General features: G+C 44.2%; 1 protein-coding gene across 8 annotated transcripts in view; it reads right to left on the bottom strand.

Moving 5' to 3' along the window:
- The window catches only part of FOXP2 (forkhead box P2), a 438488-nt gene extending 415862 nt beyond the window's left edge, over positions 1-22626 (bottom strand). For 2 of the 8 annotated variants that reach the window (XM_075744032.1, XM_075744027.1), the window contains exon 1: positions 21113-21682. The gene's annotated coding sequence lies outside the window, so the exon portion shown is untranslated. Of the gene's footprint in view, positions 1-21112; positions 21690-22498 lie in introns of those variants that run through there. The other 6 variants (XM_075744041.1, XM_075744006.1, XM_075744017.1 and 3 more) reach the window with 5 other exon arrangements.
- Between the last annotated feature and the right edge of the window lie 221 nt (positions 22627-22847).

Raw genomic sequence — 22847 nt, forward strand, 5'->3', positions numbered from 1 at the left:
AGAATAAATGCTGAAAGCCCCAAAGATGGGTAAAACAGAATTTCTGACTCAGGAAATAAAGATCAGCTGAATATGATTCCCATATGGCAAACCAGATCAATGGAAAGCAAGACCAAAATTTACAATATCTATACTGTGCAGTACAACATGGAGGTTGCCTTTTATTGCTGGTAGCAAAACTCCCAGTGGCCAAGAATAAAAGCAGACACAAAGATTATACATCCACTAATGGTAACTCTAAAAATACACATTGATAGAATGTGTAAAGGAAAAAGGAATAAGAGAAAATTTTGAGCCTTTATTTAGTGTTACTGAATACCAATCAGCAATTAGAGCAATCAACTTTCAGCACAGAATCCAGGATTATTAATATAAAGGCATGTTTTCAAAGCCAAGGGGGGAAAAGAAACCAGCAGATCGGATTACCTGATATGAAAAGAAACACTCTTTGCTGTAAAACTAAAACAGCTTCAAGGCTACTTTTGTGATAGCATGTGTGGCTGAATGTGAGAGAATGTATAACAATATTATTACTTTTATTTCAAGATTTCCTGTAAAACCTCAGGTCATGCTCATGAAGACTTTCTTAAAAAGCAATGATAAATCTGATGAACAATTTTTAGAACTTGAAAGAAGAACAATGGGCAGGAGGGGAGGTAATCAAGCAGTTCTCAGCGACTGAACCGGCACAGCAACACTCTGACTTTGGTTAGCAGGAATCCTCTGTCAGGAATCCCAAAGCAATGCACCTAGCTATCTCTGCTGCAGTCTCAGAGGGCACAACTAGTAAGAAGTCTGCAACTAAAGGAAAAGAGCTCAACTTTTCAGATTCTTCTAATACAGTTCAGATGGAAACACATTGAAGGGAAATTCTTAAAAAGAAAAAACCAACAACTTCTTTTTTTTAGTAAATATACAATAGACCAAATTTAAAAGACATAAAATCACTTTCAAACTTCAGTAAAATATTCGCTCTATTCTAGCAGTAAAGTCTCAACAAAATAAAATGAAACCTCGCAGTGTCTCGGACCTAGCCCACATTACACTACTCCACCGTTTTGCCTTTGAGAAGAAAGATGACCCCAGCAACATGAAAGTCCTGAGATCCCTCAGACACTAGAACTGGCCCAGAACTGGCCGTTCCAAGATGTCCACAGAGAGATAAGGGTGGAGGTCAAAACTAGGAACTTCATAACAATGTTGTATCCTCAATCCTTCTATGAATAAGCAAATTAAATACCTTGACACTATATATGGACAGAGATTATTTGCCTAAGCATCTACAAAACAGTTTTTCCCGTAGGTGGAAATATACTCTGTATACGTAAAATAAGCAGTGTGCATGACAGAGATTCTACTGGCATCCAACCTGGATGATGTTCATAACTCCTGGTCTCACCACTGGAGAGCAATGAAGTCAAGTCAGTCCTGGCTCTGAATACTTAAGCATGTTACTGTGTCTATGAATACATATTTTCCGTGGTACTTCATCAACGATGGTGTGACATACTTCAAGCATAACCTTAGGCTGCAAATGCTGCCACTAAAGAGCAGGATGGAAACAGCAAAGAAAGTAATATTTGAAGAACTCTATCAAAGACTCTCTTCCACGAGAGAACTGATAAAGGAGGACCTCAAAAATTCTGGACCCCACCAGCTCACCACTCACCCAGAGCAGGTTATTTTCCCCCGATCACTAACAGCACATGGCTGCTGTGAGCTGGACCACAATTTTGTACAGTTTGAAGATAGAGAGTGAATAGTCTCCTCTACAGGACTAATAAGCTCTCTTCTTGCCTCCTTTCTTGGACAACATTACTATCCATTTAGGCTAAGAATTGTGGCATCATCTTTGACTTACACATCTCTGTCCATCTTGGGATGCAAGCATCTAGGCCCTATAGATTCACAAATGTATAAATGATATACATGTAAATATTGCAGGATCTTTACAAATACTATCCTTAAAGTATGTGTCTCCTCTCAAACCGTACAGCTATTATACGCCCATCCCTCTTATTTTAGATCTTGTTCCTATCTTTTGTTCTGATCTTGACAAATGCAATCTCGTTCCACTGACATAAATCCAGTATCCCATTATATATTAATCACTTACCTTCCATGTCAAAGCCTACCTATCATCTCTCATTCCATATCTAGAGGTAAACTCCCTTCTCCTTTAGGTCCAGGCTGCCAGCTTGCATCATCTATGTGTTATTTTTTCAATTAAGTGTCTTCAGGCTTTTTATCCAGGCTGACATCTCACACATCTGTGAACGTCCACAGGACTAACTGATTAACCTCTTTCAAACTGCTTTGGCAGGAGACCTACGGAAAATTTTAAAACAGATTATTTGCTGATATGCTACGGTAACTCCTTGTTTTCCTGTCTTCCCTTGTCTGTTTCTACCTGTTGCCTCTACCCATGTGTTTAGGTTGTCCTACTTCTAGGTTGGGACTCACAGTGGTTCTGTGCACAGCACCTTGCGGTGGCCTTCCAGTCCGTGCCCGGTGCTCTAAAACAATGGAAAAGGGCAGATGCAGAATTAATGAATACTGATATGCCAATCAGCACACTAAGCACTCTCCTGCTTCTTTCAAAAGAAAAAAAGCAGTGGTGAAACCAACATTAACATTGATACATTTTTGGGTTGTAAGGGACTGCTGGTATAACTCCTTCACCAAATTTAAAAAGCCCTTAAATTGCAGTTTCCAGGTGAAATCTACTTTTAAGTCCTTAATAATGTCTTCTTGCAAGTAACTATTCTCAATGTTAAAAACTGCTCTTCCAATGGACTTTGTTATGCCCTTATAAGGTAGACTGACAATCCTCTACTAGCAAATTTCTCTTCTCCATATAATCTCTTTCCTATATAGTTTTTTATTAAACTATCAAAAAATAATGTCAACACCAAAAAAAGGAAGAATCTAATTTAGACAGACACATTGAACCTTGTTAAGACACATTGAACCTTGTTATTCCTATTTAAGATACATCTTTATACATCCAAGGATATAAAGTCCCAATTTAAATTTAAAATGTCCATATTCATCTGATTAGGCAGCATAAATACATGTCTTTCCAGACTCACAACTTTCTGCTCTGGATACAGACCCCAATATTAAAAGCAAAAACTGCAATAATGTCTCCAGATGTATGCCCTTGTATTTGCTTGTACTTGAACACTTTATTTGGTTAGGGCTTATACACTATTCCAATTGCTCAGTATCATTTCCTGTCTTCTTGATTATGTACTTGGTTTGTGTTTTATAAATTGATACATTTCCTCTCTGGCGGTTTTTTAAATTTTTTATCAGCTTCGTATTTTACCTTGACAGAACTAGCAAATTATAAACATCCATGACACCTCCAAGTCATCAAAAAAAAAAAAAAAAAGAAATCCTTCAAAAATACTAGACTATTCTTTTCACCTTTACTTTTTTATCTAAAATCAAAGTTATTGGAGGAAATGAAGCAGTGCAACTCAACAAAAGCAAGAGTCAAAGCAAGAAAACTGTTATCATGTAACACATGATTATGAGAAACAGTTTCAACTCTCACTTATGAATCAGATCTTCAAAGATTTTCAGTATCTAAAAATACAGCACATCCTTCTCTCGCATTTTTATCCCTGTCGTATAAAAATTAAAAAAAAGCAAATCAGAGATACACCTCCAAACTGTAAACTGACTTTATTTTCCATCCCTCTTCTTCTTTTGCAAGCTGAATGGTGTTCCTACCAAACCAACTTCCCACACAACATGCAAGATCAATGCAGGTCTAGTGTCTTCTCTGACGAGCCCCAGCTGCGGAGGATGCAAATCTTGCACACTGCAGAACATATGGGGTACCAAGTTTTAATAGCCTGATTCTGTAACACTCGGTTCAGGAAGTTTTTACACATCCTATTAATTATAATAATATCAGTGAGGCTTACCCAGCAAACAAGCCAAAGCAGCTGAGCTCTGCAAGAAGTTTTTCAAAGGTATAATGGAGTTAACCAAAGGGCATTAGTAACTACTGAAGGAAAAGGGGGGGAGATAATAAAAACAGGCAATCAGCTACAAAACATGAGATGAGACTTGAAGGCTACTATTCCCTCTTTCAAGCATAAGATTGATTTTCTACTGCATCCCTAAGCAAATTACTTGAATCTTTAGCCTTACAGAAGGTTCCACTTTAACTTTTTCCTGATACATCTGACATTTCAGCTGACACGAAGCACTTTCCACTGTACAATGATTTCGGTGAAATGCGATGGTTTCTTGTACTACCACTGTATTTTATGCAGCTTCTTCACTTTGTGGTATATGTCTAGTTAGGTAGAAGTTTTAGAACCTTCATTCTTTGATGAAATACTCCTTTTCTGGAATCATCCCCTCCACTGTTAGGATCTGCTTTAAATAAACATGAGAGGAAAGAAAACTGAAAAAGTACAAGCAAGCAAAAGCAAACAGAAAAAAAATCTCAGAGCTACGCTCCTCAGAATTAGCAGTGCTCTTGAAAACTTCCAAAAGCAAAGATTAGAAAGGATTTACAGCAGAGGAAGGTTTCTTTGACCCATATTCTGGCTTCCAGAAGTAAGTATCTCACAGCACAATTACAGGGGCACGCTTGCTTAGCACCTCAGCCCTGACAAGCCCTCGCCACTGTGCAGGGCATCACGTGCCTTGCCACAGCTCCTGTCCAAAAGCCCTGTCCTGGCCATCCAGGAGGGCTACAGCTCCAGCTCCAATACTCTAGTTTTTCCAAGACCTGTATTTTTATAGCTGAATATGAAATGAGTTAAAGCACTTTGGAGAGCTAGAAGCAAGTTAAGCTGTCTGCATAGATATAACCTTTGTATTTTCTGACAGTTCTATAGCAAAGAAAATGCATCGTAATCCCAGAAGTTCAAAAACCGTTAACTGGTCTCCTTAAAAAGCGGAGAACAGAAGTCCCCCTCCCCTCTTCATCCTTTCATTATCAGCAAGATTATATTTCTTTTTTCTTGTTTCTTTTTTTTCTTCTTTGATTTGAACATATTTTTCCGTCTGGCCTGTCTTAAGATTTCAAAACTCTCCTGTCTGCCCATTATGTCTGTATATATGAAAATTAGTATACTGCCAACCCCAGGAGGTAAATTATGTGTTTTCCTTTACACAGACAAACCCATAAACAGCGACAACACAGCTTTTTTGTCAGCTACACGACTATTTGTGAGACAGCAGAAGAATGCGAGCCACCAGGATTCCTAGTTTCTACTTTCCAAGAGCAGCACAGAGTCAAACACTTCCAAAGATGAACGGTAACAGCATCTTCCTTTGCATCATCACCAATGACTGGGTCCCACCCTGGACGTGGAAATCACAGGCTCCTACTTGGGCCAAGTTAACCAAGTCAATTATCATTAAGAGACTAATCCTTTGTAGTGAGGGTCACACTGTATCATCAATGTGATTTACCCAAGCGTTCAGCGTGATGTGTGTTTTCTGAAAGGCAATGCGGTACAGCAGATGGGCCACAGGTCTCCTAGACTACATATCCGAAGCATATTTTACATTTTGTATGAAGTGACTTTAGTGCCAACATTCATCCATCCATTTTACAGGTAAGATAACAGAGAGTTATTTCCTTTAAAGAAAGAGTACTAAGCCTTAATGAATAGTAATTACCAGGGAAGGCATACACATTTTAACATTATTCAATATAAGAGATAGGCCTATTATTCTTGTTTCTATTAAATCTGCCTTAAATAAAAAGATACTTGAATGAAAACAGGATGATCTTTTTCTCTTTCTAAATAAATAAAATCGCATAAAAGAAAGAGCTTCCACAATGGAGTCTACAGCAGGTGCAGAAATTACGCTTCATGACATAAATTCGCACTGCTTAGCATTTGTTTCAGTTTGCAGTCGTTTGTTATTGTTTTGAATGTTATTTATTTATTTAAATACTGAAGTTATTAGTGGTCAAATTTAACATCCCATACAAGCATACAACCATCAACAGAAAATTAAACTAGAAAAAAAAAAATACAATAGTCTGCATGAGATTATACTGAACTGCAAACAAAAGTGGCAAAAGCAATTAATCAACCTTAAACAAGTAAAAGCTCTAGATCAACAACAGGGCTTAAAACAAATTAAAACTTTGCAAATGGTCACAGAAATTTTTTTTTATTTCAAGTATACTGAATTTTAAGAGACTTCAAACTGTTAAAATTGCAACCCAAAGACAGAAACACTGCTTATGTAGTTACTCGCTATATATATTCATGCTGCTAGAATTTTTTTTAACTGCTTCCCAACAACAAAAAAAATGCAGGCCTTAAATTAAGTTTACAGTTGTGGAAGAAGCAATGCCTCTGATGTTATATTGCAATAACCAAACCGGTCAAGTCAAAAGTACATTTTAGAACATGTTGATTTGCAGTACAGCTAAGAGTTGGGTTTTGTTTGGGGTGTTTCTTTACTTTCATGAAGCTTGCTGAAACTGTATTTGCTGCAAGTACTTCAAATTTGCCATGCAGAAATCAAAAAGCACAATTTTCACTTCTGCAACACATGCATGGTAGAGCTGGAAGCAGTCTGGATACAATTATTAGCTGGTTTACACAGGCCTTATTACAAGACACATACACACATGAATTTAGCCTAAAGAATTTCTTTTAAAGCATAAAATTAGCGTAAGCACACTTACGCACTAGCTAATTCACTTTCTCTCAAATCTTCTATGACAAGCTGAACAGTACAAACTATCTCTGGACTCAAAATGCACAGCTGGCTTTGCAACAATGACACCTAGTTGATGGACTTCAGCAATAGAGGACTTCACCATTCAAATACTCCATCCACATTAAGCCTGTAGATACACTGTAGGAAATATCAAAAAGACAGGTCTCTTCCAGCAGGTTTTCAAGGAAACCAATCCCATTCTTTCTATAATTGAATCAAACAGGATTTGGGGGCTAATTTGACAATAACTGTTTTCCAAATCAACATCATCACTGATTTTTTTCATTCAGTTTTCTTTTACTGGATATGCACAGCACTTTCAACTTGAAATAAAATCCAAAACAGCAACAGGAGAAGGGAAGGAGGTTTACTCAGTACCTGAGTTTGATGCTGCACAAGGAGCAAGACCAAGAGCTAATCTGCAGCAAAGCCCAGAGAAGCTGTTCTATCCTGTTGGCTTGATGTCCCTTCAACTCATCTACTAGGCTTTTGAAATCTATGTCAAACAGGTTGGCCAAAAGAAACACTGAAGTTTGCCACCGTAAGATGATTCTCCACTAGCTTCTCACTTGCCTTTTCCATTCACACTCCTTATTTCCCAATAATCTTACTGATCTGGGATGTCCAGGTTGAGATGAAGAAATGCATGGCAAATGCTGTTGCAGATGAAGCACCAGCAGTCACAGTCTTATGTGCAGGCACAGAAGCCTTCATCCCAACCTTGTGGTCTGCAGCCATCTGCAGTCCTATACTTCTCAGTTTAAGGAGTCAACCAGACTGTCTCCAACCCCAGGCTGCAAGTTGTGGTCGCTAGTGAAACAAAGGTTCTTTGTCATGCTGAGAAGAAATCCAGCCTGAGCTGGGGAGTACCTGAATCTGAAAAGAAGGAAACCCTCCGTACACCTACCCCAGGAGAGTCCCCTAACTACCAGCCTGCTGGAGAGACCAGGGAGGAAGCTTTCAGCTGCTCCTCTAGTGAAGCTGGGCCACGGCAAGGGAAGTGCATGAAACATCCATCAGGAGGTTGAGTATGGAGCTCACCACTCATGATGTATTGGCACCCAGGAGAGAAAGAGAGGCTCTGGTCCTTCCTCAGGAGAGCTCTAGCGCAGCACATTCAAGTCCCCAAATAAGGTGTGTGAAACAACACTGGAGAGAGACTGAATCCAACACCTCTGCCTGGCCCAACTGTATTTCTTGTCCCATCTCCACCATGACTCAAGTCCACTGTAGAGCTCAAAGGTTACACTACAGTTATACTTCGATAAAGTATTAAGCAAATTAACAGAAAATAGTGTGTTAGATGAGAAATACCCTGCACGAAGGAACAACCTACCAAGAAAAAACACTGACACTCTTTAAAGAATTTATTTTCCCATGCATTTCTATTCTTGAGAGCTCAGGTTAAAAGTTTCTGCAAACATTTAAATAATTCACAAGGAAAATGCACTGTCTACTGAGAGGATGATAACATTTGTTTAGATCAACCAAAAAGCCAGATGTGAGCAATGCTGCAACACCACCAAAAGAAACGGGTTTAGCTATTTTTTCTCATTTGGACACTAATTCTTTCATCAGGTCATTAGCTTCTTAATTTTTCTTCTCTGTAAGTGTCCAGGCTATCACAAACTGGTGCAGAATCCAGGTAGTTAGTGAGAAACATAATAATCTCTGAACATGACAGGCAGCGCAAAAACCTATTTCTGCTCTCCTTTGCCCATACAGTCAAAACTTATATTGAGGAAACACCTCCAGTCCTGATCCAAGGATCTCCGTTCAGAGAAGCCAACTTAGTTCTGCAGATACTGCGTCTGGAGTAGGGCTAATTTCTCAGTCTCCAAAGCCTTTCAGCAAGCGAATGGGAAGCGGTAGATAGATTAAATTAGAAGATCAGAGTTTACAGTCATTGAGCTTCAGAAAGCAATTTACTGGCATTCTCTATTCAATTATATCAACACCTCATAACCATTAATGAATTTATCTTTACTGCACTGAGATTAAGCAACTCTATCATAAAGTTCCACAAGAAATCTACATCTGAGCCAAGAATTATACTTATAAATTTTAGGATGGCACTTTGTCTACATCATCGTCATTCTTCACAATGTTAAAAGCAGTTAATTTCAACCTCACAAGCCATGACTTCTGCCCCCTTTCCCACCTACTTAAGATAAAAAATGTTTGTTTCTCTTAAGGCCATTCTTGTCCACTACATCCTTATTGCTGTGCTCACCCCTGACAACAGTTTACTGAACATCAGAAAAACAAATATTTTTCAGTTATAGGCTGATAGCCCAACATGTGCAAAACCTGCTCTCCCTCTCCAACCCACAATGCCCCCTTGAGGCTAAAGGGAAGGAAAATGAAAAAGTAGGGAAAAAAGAAAAAAAAAGGAAAAAAAACAACAAAAAAAAACCCAGAGGAAAAAAAAAAAGGCTGAATAGTGGAAAAAGAGCTTTCTACACTAACAGGGGAAAAAGAAAATAACGAATCCCAACAAAGGCTGTCCACACTTACGACACTCATCTCATCTTTCTCTGCTTAAGCAGTCTGTTGCGGTTTTTTTTTTCCTGATCTCCTTTCTGATATGAAACTTCATTGCCTTCACCACTGTTTAGAGTTTCAAGAAGGGTGCAAGGAGACAAGTTCTGAAATCCTTTCCACGTACACCAAGTTCTACATGTACACATTTTAACTTACAACTCTAAACAAACCCACATTTCTACAAAGCAATCAAAGGCAGACAAACTAATACCCATAGATATAAGCAAAAGTACCAATATTTGTTATTCATGAAAATTAACCTTTATATCTATTATAATCTAGTGATCCCTGCAGATCTCCCACAGACATGGCCCATGCCTATTTATCAAGAGTTAAACAAGAAAGTAAAGATTTCTGAGAGGCTTTCAATTTTGTGCCTAAAATCGCGGGTTTAGGTTGCTCTACTTGAAATGTAGAGAAAGAATTGTGATTTATCTTTTGTATCCAATATGCTTTTTGTATTTTTTGTATGCATCAGAAGTACAAAAACTTTCTGGAGACAGTAATTTGCACCAGGTTAATAATTACCGGTAAGAAAGATATTGGAGAACAAAACAGATTTTCTCAATATACTGTACCATCTTCTGCTAGCAGGCACACACAAAACACAATGAGAACAAATTACATTCAGACGGTACTAATGTTCAGGATTTTAATATCACTCTCCTTACTACAACTATATAAAACTCTCTGCATAAAGGTTACCTCTAACACATCTTCCAACTCTTAAACACATTAAAAAACACCCTTATTACATTGTACATTTAACCACAACACAAGAAAAGGTTAGCTCCCAATAATAACCTTATAAAGAAAGTACAGTATCAGTTAAATGGATTTTAAGTAAGGGTCCAAGATCATATTAGGCAGCAATTATAAGCTACAAATTGTATTTCATATCTTCAGCGAGAGTTAGCACAAGTCTTGCTGAGTCAAACCTCTGCTATAAAACCCCTTGCCATGTTTTAAATGCCGCAAGCAGCTGAGCCCTGAGGGGTTAAAGCTAATGCTAAAGGTAAAGGCTTGAAGAGTTGACCAGATATCTCGCGGCCATAGATCTAAGCAAATATACCGTACTGTGTTCGCCAGTGAAGGCCAGGAGTAATAGATCAAGTTCATCAGCTGTTGCGGAGCCTACCAGAGCAGCAGCAGGGCGAAACATTAGTTTCACTGTGCCTACAGCGATCTGAGCAGTAAAGGTGACACTGGATGGTGACTCATTATTTCCATCCGTCAAAGGAAAGTAAAGGCATTAAAAGTGTTTCTTCCAAACAACGCCTCCTGACAAAGAGGCCCCCGACGTGTCGGGAGTAAAAACAAATGAAAAAAGACCCCATCCCAATCAGAAGGCCTCAAAGGAGCAGCAATCTCTTACCACAGCCCTGCAAGCCCAGCAAAGCAGCCGCCCTCGCAGCCTGACCCAAAGCGTCACCTACCAACGCCAGAGCCGCCGCTCTGCCCAGCCAGGCTCCGAGCACTCACCTTGCCACCTCCGGGAAGGTCCCCCCAGCCCACGGCGAAGCAGGGGCACCCAGGGGACTTCCCCACCGGAGGAGGTCTCCAAGAGGAGCAGCTCGCTCCCTCCCAAGCGTGCAGCGCGAGGCTCGGGTCTGCGTCTTGTTTTGCTACCGAAGCATTCCAGGCTGTGTCAGTTTGGATTGCAACATAAATATTGTGCAACTGCAGACTCCTTAGTTCCAACTATGGTAATATTGCAGGTGACAATGAAAAACATATTTTTAATAGTCTGCGGTCACATTCTGCTCCCACTCATCTGGCTTATATGAAGAGAAATTCAGCTAAAGGAAATTTTGTTGCTAACTGGATTTGGAGCAAAATTGCATGCCTAACGGTGATTTGAAAAAAATGGTGTCTTCGCCTTTCTGGTAGCAATTTAGTGATAACAACAGAGACCCAAATGGCAGTCATTGGGTATAGAAGAGTATTTATAAAACTATACTTAAATGATAACTAAGGATAATTAGAGGTTTTGATATAAGCACTATTGAGTCACAAACCGTACAGGCACCTATGTATAACAACACTAATAGTTTAAGTTTAGAATTTAATTCTACTTACTGAAGACATATACTGAAACAGAGTTTAAACTAGCACTCTAGTTAAGTCCAGGACAGTAGGTTCCAGTTTTACACATAACTGAATAATACAAATGTATTCTCCCATTGAGTCACACAAAGATTTAATGTACAAGTGCCCAGCCTGCAACTCAGGAGGACCAGCCAAGTTATCATGTAGTTTGCTCCATCTGCCACCTTTCTCAGACCTTACAGTAACCTTCCTCTCATGCAACAACCAAATAATAAGGGGAAGGAAGAGTCTCAAGAAATGACAGCAAGGTCCAACCTGTGGCCATACCCTTTCTAGAGGACTATGTGGCCAATTACTGGTGTTCATCCACTAGGTTGCAAGCCTGAAGCTCCTGGGAGGTGCCAGACTTGCTGCGTATCTGCAGTATCTGCAGCAGCACCGATCATGGGGCACGCAACACTCTACAGCCGCAGCACAAAGTATGCCATGCTTGGCTGTCATGCTTGGCTGATTAGGCTGGACACCGCTGATTTAAAACAAGTACATATGTTCATCTTTTAAGGAATGTCTTTCCTATATGTCTTTGGATCCTCACCAATAATGTACCTGACTGCTGTACTCATTAAGATTCATTAAATGAAATAAATGGAAGTGAACCCTTGAAAGAATTTAAATATTACAAAAAAGTCGCTTTGAATACGGATTTTTCATCTTAGTGGTAACTTGCGCAGAGCCTATCAACAGCTGGTGTAAGAACCTGTATTGAAAGAAGAACCAAAACCACTTGGATTTGGCTCAAATACACTCAAGTGGCCCATCACCAGCCCCAGTCTAGGTGGCTTTGAAGAGCAGCTAAGTAGCCAATAACTTCTCCACCGCAGAAACCGTTTTTGCACATGAACATACAAACACATCCAAAGCATCAACCAAACTCCATGCCTAAGCCAAAACAAGGAGTCTTCACATCAACTTCAGAAAATTTGGCATCAGGGCTGAAGGTCTTGGATGAGATTTTTCAACACGACTCTGCGGCCATTCTCTCAAGTCCATCCTCTCCTGAAGTGTGAGACAGGTCAAGCTATGAGAAGGGCACCTGCCTGCCACAGGAGCTGGGAAGTTCAGTCTGAGCAGGGGATCCTGCCGGGCAGCAGGATGTTGCCAGCGTATTGAGATGCTCCATCACTCGCCACTCCAGACCCTGCTGCTGGTCCAAGCTCCCCCTGGACCCCACAGCCATCCCAGGGGGCCGACCAGCTGCTGGGCATGGCAAGACACCAACGCCACAAGCCATGCTCAGTCTGTAAATGAATTCAAACCTGGTCTGGAAGCACCCTCCCCTAATTTTTTTCAAGGAAGATTTTGGAAGGGTAGGTTTTCCCATCACAACCTTTAAAATACCTTTTGTACACTGCGAAAGCCATCCTCCAGCATGGCCCAGGAGAATCCCACTCCTCCAGCACATTCGCTGTTATAGCAAAGGACTTAACGTTTTCTGTCCCATAATCTGAGATGCAGTAAATCCACACAACACATGCATTTTCCTTCCAAAGGCCGCAGCCTCCTTCCCGGAAAGCTGTGGACGGCCACAGGAGCCCTGCACAGCTGTGCAGCCACGTGTGTGGGCACAGGCATGGGTACACGCCGCTCCCAAAGCAGCACAGCTCTGCAGGAGAAACCTCTCAGCAGCTACCAACTTCCCAGCCCAGCAGCATCCTGCAGCTACACACAACTATTTTGGCAGTTCTACCGTTCTCCTGGCTTCTCTGTGACTTCAAAGCACGATCTGGCTCCCAGATACAAACCAAAAAAAAAACCCAACAAAAAAAATCCTCAACTAACATTTTTAAAAGCCTGCCCTATCACAGTTCACAAGATATAAATTTCTGGTTGCTCAGGTATACTTCATGCCCTTTCCTGGTCAATAATAAACAGAGGCCCAAGAACAGATTGGTCACCACATGCAATGCTAAACACATCTTTTAACTCTTTTACAAGATGTCAGTCACTTAAAATAGAATTAAATACAAAATATGTTAAAGTTTCTGTCACAATACACTTAATTCCTTTTCTTAAACAAAAGAATGTGTAAGGATTTATGACACTGTGTGAAACTTCTTCCATATATTCAAGATAGTTATCTGACCATACGTATTCTTCAATGTACGCTGACAGTTATTGTGTACCGAGAACAATTTACAGGCATCATCACAACATTAGAAGTAATTTAAATGCATTCAAGACTGGTAACAAATGTGTCTGAATGAATTTCTGCGTGAAGGCATTTCATGATCTTTAGCAAAGTACCATCCTAATATTTTTACAGTTTTAGCACCCATATATTCCACTAATTGATTTTCAATGAAGAATGATTTTTACCAAGTATCAAGGAGTCCTCGGCACCCTTCCTCTTACATTCACCGTGCTGTACATATGGTAATAATTTATTCCTTACTGAATTAAATATGTTCTTCTACAAAGATGAAAACACGTTGACACAAGTGAAAAGCACAACAGTTCACCAGCTATGCGTATCTCTGCAGCCTGTGCACACCTGACTGCATTAGGTTTCTGTGTTTTCATTTTTAGGTCATGAGAATACTGTAAGTACTGTAATGAAACCACAATCCTGTCTGTGTTCTCTCACAGAGAAGTGCCTTGAATCATAAATATTTCAATTGCTGTGTTTTAGACTCTAAAAGATACTAGCCTCTGTTTTCCATACACTTTTCTTCCCCTTTATCTTCAGAAGAGCTCCATTCCTCCTCTGCCGCACTAAGAAAGTGATACTTTGATTTGCAGTAATTAAAAATCAACTTTCAACGCGACGACTAATAAATAAGTTTCCAAAGACACGCACTGGAATTAACGAGATGTAATATTTAAAAAATAGCTTAGAGCACTCTACACGGCCTCAACCGTGGCCAGCGTAAACTGGCATAACTCCTGCGCCTGCCAGATCCGCGCCTGACCGCCCGCGTTAACGCCGGCCCGCAAACAGTTAATTGTTTCTTCCCATCGATGAAGTGAAAGCAAAGAATGTATTTCATATGTTGGGCACCAGATAAAAATCACACCGCTCTTTCTTCGGCGAGCCCGAGCCCCCACTCCGTGAGCGGCTGCCCACCTCCCGGCAGCGCTGCCTGCGCCTCGGCTGGCTCCTGCCCAGCCGCATGTTTTCTCTGGCCTCTTTCCACAGCACTCCCCAACTCTCCATTGTTTGCGCCTTGTCCCTCTCCTTTCCAAAGCCCTCCGTGGCTTCCCGCCGCTAACCCTTAAAATTTCCTCTACGTTACCTGCATGTGGAAAAACTTGACAGTTTCTGATCTAATGTCCAAGCAGTTAAATGTCGACCACGGGTTTTGTTACACAGGTATTACCCACCGCTTGTTTTACTAGGCAGGTTACAGTGCCAGGAGAACAATGTGCCTCCTCAACATCAGTAGTGAGAGTTGCAAAAAGAGAAATCAACAGTGTAATTGAGAGTAAAACTTTTTTACAAGAAGACTTAGCATGGACCAAACAGCAAAGTTTAAATGGCGTTTAGGGATATTCACCACTTTTAAATTTTCTTCACTGTTCCTGGGCAAATTCAAAATCAACATCTGATAGATCCTCAGCACGGTATAATGCCTGAAATAACTTGGCAGCTCGGAGATTGTTTCTCTGATCACAAGTTCCTTACTTTGCAGACTGAATTATCCAGTTTGGTCCTGTTAGAGAAGCAATGCAATATGCTACACTTGTACAGCCATTCTCCTTCCTTCCCTCAAAGGGCAGATCACCAAAATCACAGTGGTAATACCCACCAAGATCACACCGTTTTAACATATACATGTGTCAACAACGTAATTTGTCAAATGATGTCAAATACATAAATTCAAATTACATCACATACATAATTAATATTTTTAAAATATGTATCATGTTGGTTTAGGTTGAACTAAGGAAGATGGATAATTGAATAACTCAGTATTTAAATTTACTTAGGAGAGAAATTCTGACCAAAGTTGCAAAATACACATCATGTTGCAAGAGAAAAATTACATTATTCTAATAGGACCATGTATCTTCTTTCAACAAAACATCAATCTTAAAAGGTATAGGAAATTTTTCATTAAAATGTAAATACTTATCCGAAGAAATAATGTGCTTAGAAAAACCCAAGAAGTTTCTAGTTACATATGACAATATACCACCTAGCCTCAAAATGCCGCTCTTGAAATTAATTTCCAATTTTGGGCCCAACGGTAAAGAGTATCTCCCACAGGGACAAGGTTGGCACAGGCCCACTGGAATCTCGGTCATCCTCACAACACCCTGGAGGCAAACCAGCTGAAAGGGGACTGAGATCAGCAATTTATAGAAATACTTAATTTGATGCGATTTGCAGCCGTGGTCGGATGCACAGCAGAGGTCCAAAGGATCGGCTCACTGAGCAAAGGATCTGCAGCATCTCTGTGGACCCTGCAACCACTGATGGGCTGGAAACTTCTCAAACCGGAGACACCCCACCACCTGCTCTGAGTACCTGCCGTCCATAGGAAGGAGGGAGAAGATCAAAGTCTCTTGGTAAACAAGTAAGCTCCACAGGTAAGCCAAAACCATCCTGTGAACCCCAAAGAAGGCTTGGGTTGTATGATGGAGATCTGTAGTCATCCCTTCCACCCCAGAAGGGCCACCACGCAGCTAGCTGGGGGTGGGCAGGGGGGGACAGGGCAGAAGATGTCCCTTCTACACGTTGAATGAAGGTGCTGCCTGTCTCTTAAACCTATCTGCCTGCTGTTCCCTCGCACAGCCTCATCAATTAGAAAGTCATCCGCGATACCTACAGCCAGAGCGAAGCCCTCTGCCACCGAGCGGAAGAGACATCCACGCTTGGGGCACATCGAGGGTACAGCTCGTGGTATCTGAGGGAACCAGCTCGACCCTCAGCAGCCAGCCTGACTAACGTACATCTTTAAATAAGAAACAAACTGCAGCAAAACCCTTTCCAGCTACAGATGTGTGATCACTATTAGCAGGAAGAAAAAAGAAATAACTAAACAGATAAAAAAGCCTACAATGTTCTTATTCCCCCTCCTGAACAACCTCTACAATTTACTAAAAAGACTTCAGACAGTTAATAGTATAATGCAATGTGCTTAACATTTTAATTTCATTTTCCTTAGATTAGGAACTGAAATTGTGATATTAAGCACAATTCCACACATAACTCACTCTTCAGAGTTCAAACTTTACTTTCTAACACCATCCCAAACTACACTTTGCTGAACTAATAAACATCATAGCAACTGTTCATTAAAGAGATTATTTTCAGCTACTTCAGTGATGACAGCATAGGCAAGCTATTGCTGGCACTTTTAAATCCAGCTTTCTGACATAAAACACGGTCTTGCCTTTAAAACGCAAACCTAGCAGAAAGCGGGGGGGGGGGGGGCAGAAAAGCCAAAACAGATGCAAATCTTGCATCAAAGGATAGATGCCTCTTATAATTTGCAGTAAACATTTTGGAAGATCTTTAAAAGAACTAAGTGTGATTAAACTACTGAGAGCCTCAGAAAGGAGAAAAAAAGATGGTCAGTGTTAAATGATACTTGTGGGACTGCTCCTTGTTTTTATGCCAATCCAGAAGTTTTGAAATTTAAGTTTAAAACTACCCTTGGAAATTATTACAATAAGGTAAGCATGCTAATTCTGTGAAGGAGCAAATGTGGAAGAAAACCTCCAGACAACTATCAATGAACTATATAATTGGAATTTCAAGATTAATTTAAGAGGTTAGTTTATTACAGCTAACCTTTTCTATAATTTCACCTTTTTTTTTTTCAGGTTTTCTGGTGCCATTAATTTACACATACAATCAAGAAGGATCTCAAGTCAAAACAGGACAGGGAACGGGAATCCAAATGACAAGTATTTCTTCTAACAAGGATTAGTTGAGAGGTATGCTACAGTGGCTGTGAAAAAAAAAATTAGGTAATTTGCATTACTTCTAAACCCACTAGCTGTCACAAAATTTAAAAAGAGTAATCAGTTCAAGTGTAGCAAAAATTATTATTTTGCAACAAAGCTGATAGCATTTTTCAGTTTGACCGTGATTTGCAATTTTCTCCAGTCAAAATCATTCCTTGGGTACTTCTCAGTGACCTATGTCCTAAATCATTTTCAATTCCTACGAGCAAGTGACCTCTTCACGATCTGACTCACAAAGAAAAAACATGATGACTCCCATGAACCATTCCTTTTCAACCACCATCAGAATTTAATTTCTCCAAAATAAACCTGGTAAAAATAGAAATGGAACAAAGGAGTACTCAGTGTTCAAGAAATATTAATTAATCACCCTATCAGAAAGATAGATAAATACCAGCCCTCACATTTTGATGATGAAAAACAAAGAGGTTAAGTGACATTTTCAATGGCACATAGCAAAACACTGCCACAACACAGATCACATCTCAGAAGTTTTCTATTGTTTTCAGCCCACTAGCCTTGAATAACTCCTGTGCATGCAATGCTGAATCAGGTATATTCCTCCGAATATAAAAAGCTTATTCTAGCTCACGTAAATCAGTACTCACGTAAAAAAAAAAAAAAAAAGGAAAAAAAAGCTTGTATTACAGTAATTTTTTTAAATATATTCGAGTCCAACAAGAACTCTTCTAAAAATATACTGGAGTCTGACAGGAATGTTTCTAAGCACATACACCTTTAATCTTAAAACATTAGTTTTGACGCATTCTATTACAGAAAGCATTTTAAAAATGTATAAGCAACAGATGATTACCGAAAAAAAAAATCAGTAACTTCAAAAACCTGTGAAACTCAACACCTGACTATTGTACAAACCCTAGTGCAGCTTTAAAAGAGTACTATGTATTCACTAATTAAAATATCCTGAACTTGGATATACTCTACCTCACACTTGAAAAACTCTAATTTGGTTGTTCACTACAGACTCTTTGGTAATTTTACACAAATCTTCACTAAACAGAAAGCTACAAAACATTTAGGTTTTTTCCTCTCTCAAACCTTATAAACACTTCACTGCGGCAAAGATCTTGTGACAAAAGGTAAGAATCACTGAGGTTAAACTAAAAACAAAGAAAAACCCAAATATTTATACAATTGATTCTGCTTAAGCTTCCTGGTGAGGTTACTGTTAAATCTTAAAGCCTACACCAACAAGGCCTCACATGAAGCAGCATATTTCAGGTGCCATATATTAACAAAATAAATCAGAATGTCTAATTACATATCTTTTGTGTGCCACTAAGTGACCTATCAACTGGCATGAAGGTTACTATATGTGTTTTGGAAATGCTGTACTTGAAACACTCTTTCCTTTCCCTCAACCGTTTAGTAATCTACTATTCTGAGTAGTTAAATGAATGATTTAAGTACACAAAAACGCTACAGAACACTACCATTTTGTAAGAATTACATTGAAATAGCAAATTATTGCAAAACAGGGGTCTTTTCAAGATCTATATTTAATAGGAACAAATTACTATAGTCAGGAAAAACCTTAAATTAAAAATAAATACTAATTTGAACACTAAAATCTATATCTCACTCAAAAGGGTTTGATGTAGCATTAGAGAAACCAATTTAATAATTAATCATATTTTCTTTAGAGTAATATTACTAGCAGTAATGTTTTTCCTTAATGGTTTTAAATTACCTAGCACGGGGGGGGGGGGGAAAATTAAACCTGTCAAAATCTCTTAAAACTTTGTCTCTGACTTCTTCCCCCCCCCCCCGCACAAATTAATGTGAGTATAGAGACACCCCGCGCAACTTCCTAGTCCCACATTCGTAACAAAATTTCCAAGGGCCTGATCCAAGCCCACGGAGTCAATGGAGCGGTTCCTACTGCTATGAGCGGAAAGATTCCCACCGGCTTGTGCGAGTTTTGGGCAGGGGCATCTCTGTGGGGAAAAGACACGGGGAAATCCTCTTTGGAAGGGGAACTGGCGTGATTCTCTCTGTGAGAAAGTACATAAACAAACACGGCTTCTTAAAAATAGAAGTGATTCCCAGGTGGAGATTACTGCGTGTTCTTCCGTCTGCAGCTCTGCGCTCTTTACGGACAGATGATGATACTATGAATTTAGGGTGGTTACTTTTGAGATTATTTTTCCCCTGAGAATGTACCAGCAGCATGCCTTCTGTCCAGACTGTTCTCGCAAGTTTTAAGTCAATGTTTTCCTGCCCGCAGTCCGGGCTTCGCCCCACCGCCAGAAACCCCACGCTGGGACCTCACCAGTGCTCACCAGTGCCCTCGGCATGCGGCTGCGCTGGGAAACGGGCCCGCACCCTCCTGAACCTGACGCGAGCCGAAAACTGCGGGAAAGAGAGCAAAAACGCCTCACGGGCTGTCTTTGCCTTCGCCAGGCAAACTCAGATGGGTGGCGAACGGCTTTGCGGCAGGTTAAGGCAGGCCGAGAGCTATGCGGGCTGCGCATCCCGCGCTCGGCACGCTGCGGGTGCGCGGCAGAAAGCGAGCGAGGAGGCACCCGCGTTCGCCCTTCCCGCCTCCCCCTGCCCTGGCACTCCCGACTGAAAAGCAGAGCCCGGCGTGCCCCGCAGCCACGGGATCGCTACCTCTCCTCGCTCCTCAAAATTAAACTTTCAAAACTTTCCAGGTCCCGCAGTCCTCTTGAATTTCAAGAGCCAATTTCAAGAGAAGGCCCCCACGCACCAGCCACGGAGGCCGCCTCCGGAACTCCGCAGCTCCAACACCATTATTTATTAATCCTTGGTTTTAGGCTTTTTGTGTGTGTGTCTTTTGGGGGGGGGTGGGGTGGGGTGTGCAAGCGAAAGAAGGGGGGAGGAGGACGGGACGCTACTCCCCGCGCAGCTCAAAGAGCACCGGGAGGCCCCGCGGCCACCCCCGCGGCCCTGCGGTTCCCCCCCACGCCAGCGGAGGCGCCCCGGGGCAGCACCGCGCGGGGCGCCCCGAGGGGGCGGCCGGCAGCGGGAGCGGCGGCCCCTCCGCGCGGGCGGACGGGCGGAGAGGCGGGGGCAGGGGGGGTGCGCCTCTCCCTCCGGCAGGCAGGCAGGCAGCACACAAAGGAGAAACGTGACACGTTTCTTCACCCGGGCTGTCTGCTGGGGAGGTCTCGGGGGGGGGGGAGAGAGAGAAGAAAAAAATCATAAAAAGAGGAAAAAGAAAAAAAAACACACACGGGGAGGCGAGCCGAGGACGGCCGAGCCTCCCCGGCACACGTTCCCTCGGAAGCCCGGCCCCGAGCCCTCCCCGCCTCGCACTTCTGTCTCCGTACGGGGAGGCTACAGGTTGTTTGTTTTTAATTACGCGGGGGGGACGGGACAAGGGGGCCGCGGGTCCGGCGGCGCTGCGCAGCCCTGCGTGGCGGGAGGGTGGCCCCGCCGACCCGCGCCCGCGCTGCCAGCCGCGGTCGCCCCGGGAGATTCAGGAGGGAGCCGCCGCCGCCCCGCTCCCGCGGCCGGTCCGGTTCGCCAGGCTCGGCAGGCACAGCCCAAACTCCGGCCGGGGCACAAGCAGCCTCCTGTCGCCGAGCTCAGCCCCCCCCCCTCCCCCCCCCGCGTACCGGTCCCGCTGCAGTTTTGGGAGCGGTGCCCCCGGGTGCCGGGAGACCTGACACATGTCACTCCTGCGGCCACGCCGGCCGCGGCCAAACTTTCCCGCGGCGGCGGCAAGTCAGTGAGCGGCGGAGGCGGGAGGGGGGGGGGGAGCGGGTGGAAGTAGCAAGTCACACCGGGGAGCGGGGGGAGGAGGGGACGGGTGTGCGGGGCGGGGGGGGGGGGTAGCACTTACCGGGAGGAGACACCGTGCGGGGCGTCCCGGCGAGCTGACACCGAGAGAAAGGGCGAGCGGAGCCGCGCGCAGCCGCGCGCACATGCAAAGTCTCTGCGGGCGGAGCCGCCGCCGGGACGCGCGGGCCGGGGGAGCGGGGCGGCGGGGGCGGGCGGCGCGGGGCCCTCCGCGACCGCGGAGCGGCGGCGGTGCCTCGCGCCCTCCCGCCGGCTGGCGCTGCCTCGCGCTGGCGGTGCCGCGCTCCCTCCCCCGGCGTGCGGGTCCGCCTGTGTGCGGAGTGTGCCGCCTGTGTGTATGTGTTTTGTTGGGAATGCAAAAAAAAAAAAAAGGGAAAAAAAAAAGAAAAACCCCGCCGCTGCACACACCGACTCCTTTGGAGAAAGGGGAGTGAGGAGGGAGCCCTCACATGATCGCGAAGTGGCCTGCACAGAAGTGCTAATAATGCGCGGGGGGGGGGGGGGGAGCAGCGGAGGGGGGATGGCAACAAAAAAAAAAAAAAAAAAAAGTGCGGCGGGACGCGCTGGGCCGTGCCCGGCTCCGCGCCTCCCCCGGCCGGTCCCCGCCGGAGCGGGCTGCCGCGGTCCGCGGCGGGCGGCAGGTCCACCTGCTATGTAAACAAACCGTCGGGGAAGTTGTTTGCTCTCGGCGGCTGCCCCCTCCCCGCCCCCTCTCCCCTCCCGCCGCTCCTCTCCTCCGGCTCCGTTAGACACAACGAGTTTAGCAGACGGGCAGAAAACAAAGCCGGGTGTTGTACTGCCAGTGCCGGCTGTCTGCAGCTTGCTGGCAACCCTCGAGGTGCCGCAGCCCTCGCGCGAAGGCAGGCCCGGGGGACCCGCGTGGGAGGGGGGCGGCGTGGCGGGGCAGGCCTGGCCGCCGGCGGCAGCTTTGCCCAGAAGGCACGCGTGGGCCCCGACACTAACTTTCTACATACACCCCGACATTTCGGAGCAAGGTGCAGGAGCCCCCCCCCGGCTGCCCGCAGCGGGAACCAGCCGCTCCCCGCCTGTCTGGTGGCAGCCGCGGCGGGGAGCGAGCGCGGCCGCCCGGCCCGGGGGCTATCGCTCCCCCGGGGAAAAAAACACTTTTAAAGTGATTCCCGAGTGGGAGAACGGGGTGGGGGAGGAGTTGCTCCTGTCCTCCCTGCCTTTGGGTGGAAGGACTCGCGTGAGCGCGGGAGGCAGCGCGCGACGGTCGCCGAGCGGGACGTGGGGTTTGTTACTTCAGTGCCCACCTAATGACGGCGCGGAAACCCCGACCCCACGCGTCTCGTGTGGCTTTCCATTAGAAAGGCTCTCTGTACTCGCCGAGGACCAGCATCAAAAAGTGCCTGTCACTCAGAATTAACAGGCGCCGCATTTATTAAATTAAATTTAAAATCCCACAAACTTTGCTCTTCGCTGTTCCGCCGAAGCGGGAGACTGCCCGCTCGCCGCCGCGGCCCGCGCCGCTCACTCCCGGCGACGCCGGCGAGCCCCGGCGGAGGCACTGCGGGCCGCTCGGCCCCCGGCGGCACCGGGCCGAGGGGGGCGGGGGGGGGGGGAAGCAGCTACCGGGGGAGGCGGAGCCGCCGCAACTCCGGCAACTCGGCGGGGCCCCCCGCGGCGGCCCCCGGCCGCGGGCCGCCCCCCACCCCGCCGCGCACCCTCCTGCCCGCCCGCGGCGGCGGGGCCGGGGCCTGGCCGGGGGCCGGGGCGGCGGCGGGGCCCGTGCGGGGCGGCGGCGGGGTGGCGGGCAG

The sequence above is a fragment of the Balearica regulorum genome, chromosome 1, assembly GCF_011004875.1.
Source record: "Balearica regulorum gibbericeps isolate bBalReg1 chromosome 1, bBalReg1.pri, whole genome shotgun sequence".
Taxonomy (NCBI): domain Eukaryota; kingdom Metazoa; phylum Chordata; class Aves; order Gruiformes; family Gruidae; genus Balearica; species Balearica regulorum.